Consider the following 6002-nt stretch of genomic DNA (forward strand, 5'->3'; position numbering starts at 1 on the left):
CCACCACCACCACCGTTGCTCCGGCCATGAATCCACATGATGCTTCTCCCCCTTCAGCCACTCCACTATCGCCTCCGTCGCCACCTTTTCTCTGGCCACACCTCCCACACCCGCACTGTCATTCAACAACGAGTCAGAGGCCCCATCGGCTATGTTGTCTAATGGGGCTGAGACGACCTTGGACTCCAGTGACTCAGTGGGGTCCCTCTCCGAGGACGATGACGTGTGGGTCTTCTTCCTTAAGGAGATGAAGGCGAAGAAGCCCTATCCAAACTTGGATGATGATGATGAGGAGGAGGAGGAGGCTGGCGATGACGACGGCAAGGATGAGGACAACGATTGGCAGACGTCGTTGATCATTTAGTGTTTTTTGCGCATGGCTATGCATGTCTTTTTATTTGGTGTACTCTGATGGATTTACTGAGTTAACTATTATTATGGAGAGTACCTAAGGCAGGAGGAGAATCAAATTAGATGGAGATATATTTTGTTAGTTTGGTTGGTATTGTAGCAGGGTGTTACTGTAGCACCAAGTTAGAGATAAAATTAAGGATAAGATTATATTAGTTAGAGAGAAGATATATCAGTTAGTCTTAGAGATAATGTTTGTTAGTTTAGATTGACAGGGCCAACTCCTATATAAAGTAGGACGCATCACCCGTAGTAAGCAAGCAATGAAATAAGTTATGAATCCACATAAATTAGCTTCTCAGAACCTTCTTAAGAGGGCGAGTACACTCCACCAGTTATCCCTACCGATCTAATCAACCCAACCATATGAATTATAGATTAGTGCGATATAAAACTCTAATTATGAAAATTAGTAATATATAGCTCGGTTAAATTATTGCCTGATTGCTTAATTTTTTTTTGTCCTGACTTGAGTATCATTGTTAGTTCGTAGTTGAAACCGGTAGTGATAAATATATAAATTGGCAGCATAAGCTCAAGAACTGATAATGATACTTTGTTCACTGTCTAGACAGTGATATGTACAATCACTGTTAGTTTTGTAACCAGCAATGATGATATTTTTTGTAGTAGTGATGGTAGGTCAGAGCCTTCACACAATCACGCTGAACGACGCATATTTTATCAGTCTAGACACTAAATCGATAAGATATTTTTTTGAGCAATAAAGAATTATTTTTGAGCAATACACTGACAACATAATTAAGTAGCAACACTGCAACTCTATGAAAGACACAAACATATTAATCAATGGACTGAAACATTTGGATCGCTGTCTAACACTACCATAGAAAAGCTCATATGAGACCTCTTACCTCTCACAGTTTCTATATAACTGTGTGAATTTTTTTTTTATCTCCAACGGTCCTACTTAGATGCCATGTGAGACAAGCTATATGACTGGAACCATGAGAGATAACTAGTATCTCCCACAGTTCCAGTATGAACTTCAAGCTCTCCATTAAGACGGAGGAGGCTGGCACCGACGACGACTTCAACGTTTGGTGGGAGGGCACTCCGCTGTTGCTAGGCTTAGATGTGGAGGCTACGTCGCTCCACTCCAATAAGGAAGAGGATGAAGAATAGGAGAGAAAGAGGAGGAGGCTGATGGTGCCTCTGTGGATAGCAACTAGCCCTTGGAGGTGGAGGCCAGCGGCAAGGAGGAGGACTACATCAAAACTGTGGATGACTCTGAGGGTGATGCCGACCTAAGGGCCTCATCGACGAGGGCAACACATGTGTCAAGGGCCACACCAATGCTGAGGGCATGGACAACGACAATGGCGGTTCCGGGGCCAAGAAAGAAGCGTAGGATTTTTAGGATTAGTTAGGTGTAGGTGATGGCGATCTGGATTGCATGATTTTATGTAAATCAGGATCTTTTGTAGTAACTGATATTCCTTTTGTGTAAATTTATGAAAAGATCAGTTAGCATCTTTGCCAATGGAGCCCACGAAGAAGGCTACAATAGTGTAGCTAGGATGGAAGGCTAAAATGTTCTGATCTTGTTTTGTGTATAATGAAAAGATCAGTTCTTAAATTAAATTCACTTGTGTTTAAATTGTCTTATGTTCTTGTGTTAATATATGGTTTAAATTTCTAAGTTAATGCATGACTTGTGCTTAAATTATCTCGTGTTTGAATTTTGACGCCACATGAATGAAGAACTTGACATGGCTATCCCCCATTTTTTTTGGGGGGGGGGGGGCTTTTTCTTTCTTTCTTTTTGTCTTTTTTCAACCTCTAGAACAATTTATCAATGATGTATTATCTCCCACAATTCTAGCCAGGCCCGGCCCTGATATTTCGGTGGCCCGGGGCGAGATTAAAAATGGGGCCCATTATTAAATATAAAGCGCCCAGATCTAATTTTTTCAGTTTGCTTTTGGACCGATATACACAGTATACATATACATATGGGGCCTCTGGGTTTTGGAGGCTCGGGGCGGCCGCCCCGCTCAACCCCCCCCCCCAGGGCCGCCCCTAATTCTAGCCATGAACCATGGGAGATAGCGATTATCTCACATAGCTACTTACCCATGGCTGTGTGAGATAATGGGCGGTAATATCTGACGATATTGTTAGAAATAGGTGTATTATTCAATAATACTATATTCTACTCGGAGACATAATTCATAGATGTTTACTGATGCAAAGTGATATACTCCTAGCAGCATGCTATAATACATAATTGATAAGAATAACATGGTCTCACAATCGAGATTGATGAATAAGGGTATGTTTGGTAGAGCTCTCCCTAATTCAAATTCTCCGCGGAGAGTGATTCTCTAGGGGAAGTGATTATATGGTTGAAAGTGATTCTCTAGAATAAACTATATTGAGGAAGTGATTCTGTGCGGAAAGTGAATAAGGGGAAGCTGATTTTTTCAGCTCCCCAACTTCTAGTTCATTTCAGAGAATCACTTCCATGGATTCCACTCAGAGAGCTGAAAGCTGAAAGTTGTTGTATGGCAGAGCTCCCCTGATTTCAGCCGGGAAGCTGCTTCTGGAGTTCTACCAAACAGGCCCTAAAACAACTTGATACGGTGACGACCTGTAGCCGTGCAAATCGAAGAGGAAGTCGTTGGGTTGATGAAGTCGAGCTTCCACAAGGGCAATCTGATCAATGTCAAGGAAGCATCTCCTCAGACGTAGTTGCAGTTGAGGACGTAGTCGAATTGGCAGTGCACAAGCGGTCACGCAGTTATGCTGTCCAGAAACCTTATTGCCGCCCCTCGTGCAGGCTTTACGACGGCAATGGTTCGGAGATATCACTCCCCCTCAATCTCTGTGCACACCAATGAGAGGGCCAACGAGGTTCAACAACTCAGCACAAAAACACAACAATTCCAAGGAGAGAAAGATGATAGGATTGATTTATTTGCAGGCTTATTGCGTCGCAAAAAGCTCTCTTTGCCTAGATGTCTCTAGGATTTATATAGGCAGCGGAAATTTACTAGTAAGGACTGTAATTATCCTCAATAAACATTTATAAACATCACTAGTAACCGCTTAGTAAACATCCATAAACATCACTAGAAACCGCTGAAATAAACATCAATTAACCTCATTCATTGCCAATTATGGCTGACACAAATAAAAAGAGAAATAGCTTTGGAATTTTCAGAATTAGGTCTCTTGATATAACAAATATAACTGTGACAGCTTGGAAATCGTATGAGACAAGCCTCTATGTGGTAGTGTAACAATGCATGCATGGATGAACTCATGTACTCGATCATCGTGCGCCGCATGAATCATCATTCAAGGCTGAGAAAGCCAGGCCCAGGGTTTTTTAGTCCCACAACTAGGTCTTGGGCTCACCACCGCAGCTTTCGGCCAATTATTAGAGCACTGTGACAGCCACCAGTACGTGATCCAGGCACATTCTAGTGTTCTTCGGATGGGAATGCAGGAGCTGTTCCTAACTGGAAAGGCATGGGTTTTACTGCAAGCATCAGAAATCATTGCAAGCTATGGGTTGGTACTTGCTACATGACGGCAGCACTGAACTTTGTTTTGGATCAACCGGTGAAGACAGTCATCACCATATCACATACAAGTTCATAAATATTGTTGAAGAGTAATTCAATATAATAATTAGACAGAAATTATTGGGCCAGGTATATGTTGGATTCATTAATTAACTGGAAAATGTCTTTGCAGCAAGTTGATCTTCAGCATAAGTTTTTTTCTAGAGTGAAAAAAAGGCGTACTACTACAGTACTACATCATGTGCATACATATGAATGGTCTTGATGAAAGAACCAGATGGACAGAGCACATATATACTGCCATCAACATTCCAAGGAGGACACACAGTGCAATGCTCAGAAACTCAAGAGGTTCAGAGAACTTAACCATCAGACTTTAGCTTCTCTGCACCCACAAAACCAAAGCTTTATGGGTGGAAAGAGATCAGTAGTACATGCAATGCATCACTGCAAATGGAGGGAGATAAGCGGGCTCAAATGGACAAGCCATGGAGAGATGCCATGGCAACAACATTGATTGCTTTCCACAAGTGAGGATGCTCCCACATGAAGGAAAAGATATTTACCCTGATCTGCTGGCTAGAGGTTTCCCTTAAGCAACAGTGATGCTGGTTGAAAGGGACTGAGATAGTGACACATACGTACACATACTGACATGTGACACTTTCCTAAACACATAACTGCCCTCACATGGAAGGATTGGATTCACCTCCTGAATAAATGTCTGAATTTTCACCAGAATATATATACCTAAACTGCATCAAGCACCATATAATTAAGTTGTGAGTATAACAGTATTCCCCATTTTAACAACTCTTCGGTATTTGCGGAAAGATTTGTACCCCCTGCACCCTATGCAAGAATAAATTCAGGTTGTTGGAAAGATTGCTCAGAGATGCTGTCTATCTTGCTGATCAAAGGCACGCAAGAGGCCCTGCAGCTTGTCCAGAAAGATAACAAATGTTTGGTCTAGGAAGAAACGCTTAAGCAAGAGGAGCACCGGGCTATATCCACTTGACCATTCCTCATCTGGAATCAATCTTTCGTGCGGTTCAAAGGTGATTGTGCTGTTCATCGTTGATGTATCCATGAACAACACCTTCATTTCTGTCGACACAGCAATGACGAAAACATCAGCCTAAACTTGTCGAATTCACAACAGCAGCTTGAACAGAATATATATTCAGACTGTCTTTTTTTGAAATAAAATATATATTCTGACTGTCAATGGCAAAAGAAAAGGTCCAAAGGCACACAGAAACAGCCTGAATTCTGAAACTGTTTCAGAAAAGCGCCAGCCTGATCAACTTGAACAATAATGGAATTAGACCATTGCAAAGACCAGCAAAGATCTCGATGGCGAACCACGACGCGCCATTCGGTTCAGGCCGCACCGGTAGTCGACGGATGGGCGGCCCGAAGGTCGACAGGTCGAGATGGGCAAAGGCGAGTGCAATGAACGGAGGTGCGTGATTCATGTGGTCCTTTGCCATGTCTGTTTCCTTTCCCTTTCAGCTTGAGGTGAGGCTGAGGCTGATGGTGCCAAGCCTGAAGGGCCTCCACTTCTCCACTTGCGCACCACACTGCCATGCACTTTGCAACAACAAAAGCACCAAAGTACGTGCAGGCAGGCAGAACTCCCCTTTGCATCATACACTCCTGTGGCAATTTAACAGTTCTGTAACAGTTGGTTTGGTTTGGTATACTGGCTCACTACTACAAAAATTATTTTTTGAGACACTTAGGTTCATTTCTATAGACAGTTCATATAACAAACCGTCTGATTAGTAGGCTATGGACCCGTGCGGTTTCGAACCACCTGTGAAAACTTATTTCTACATACGGTTCTTTATGTGAATCATCTGTAAAAATAGCTTCATTATCACAGGCGCTTCACATAAGTAACTGCCTTTGAAAATGGTTCATTTCCACATACGATTTCTTATGTGAATCGCCTGTGATAATGAACCGTCTGTGCAAATTATTTTTCACAGACGGTTCGTTATTTGAACCAGCTGTGATAATATCTCAACAAAT

The sequence above is a fragment of the Phragmites australis genome, chromosome 1 (genome assembly GCF_958298935.1).
Source record: "Phragmites australis chromosome 1, lpPhrAust1.1, whole genome shotgun sequence".
NCBI lineage: Eukaryota > Viridiplantae > Streptophyta > Magnoliopsida > Poales > Poaceae > Phragmites > Phragmites australis.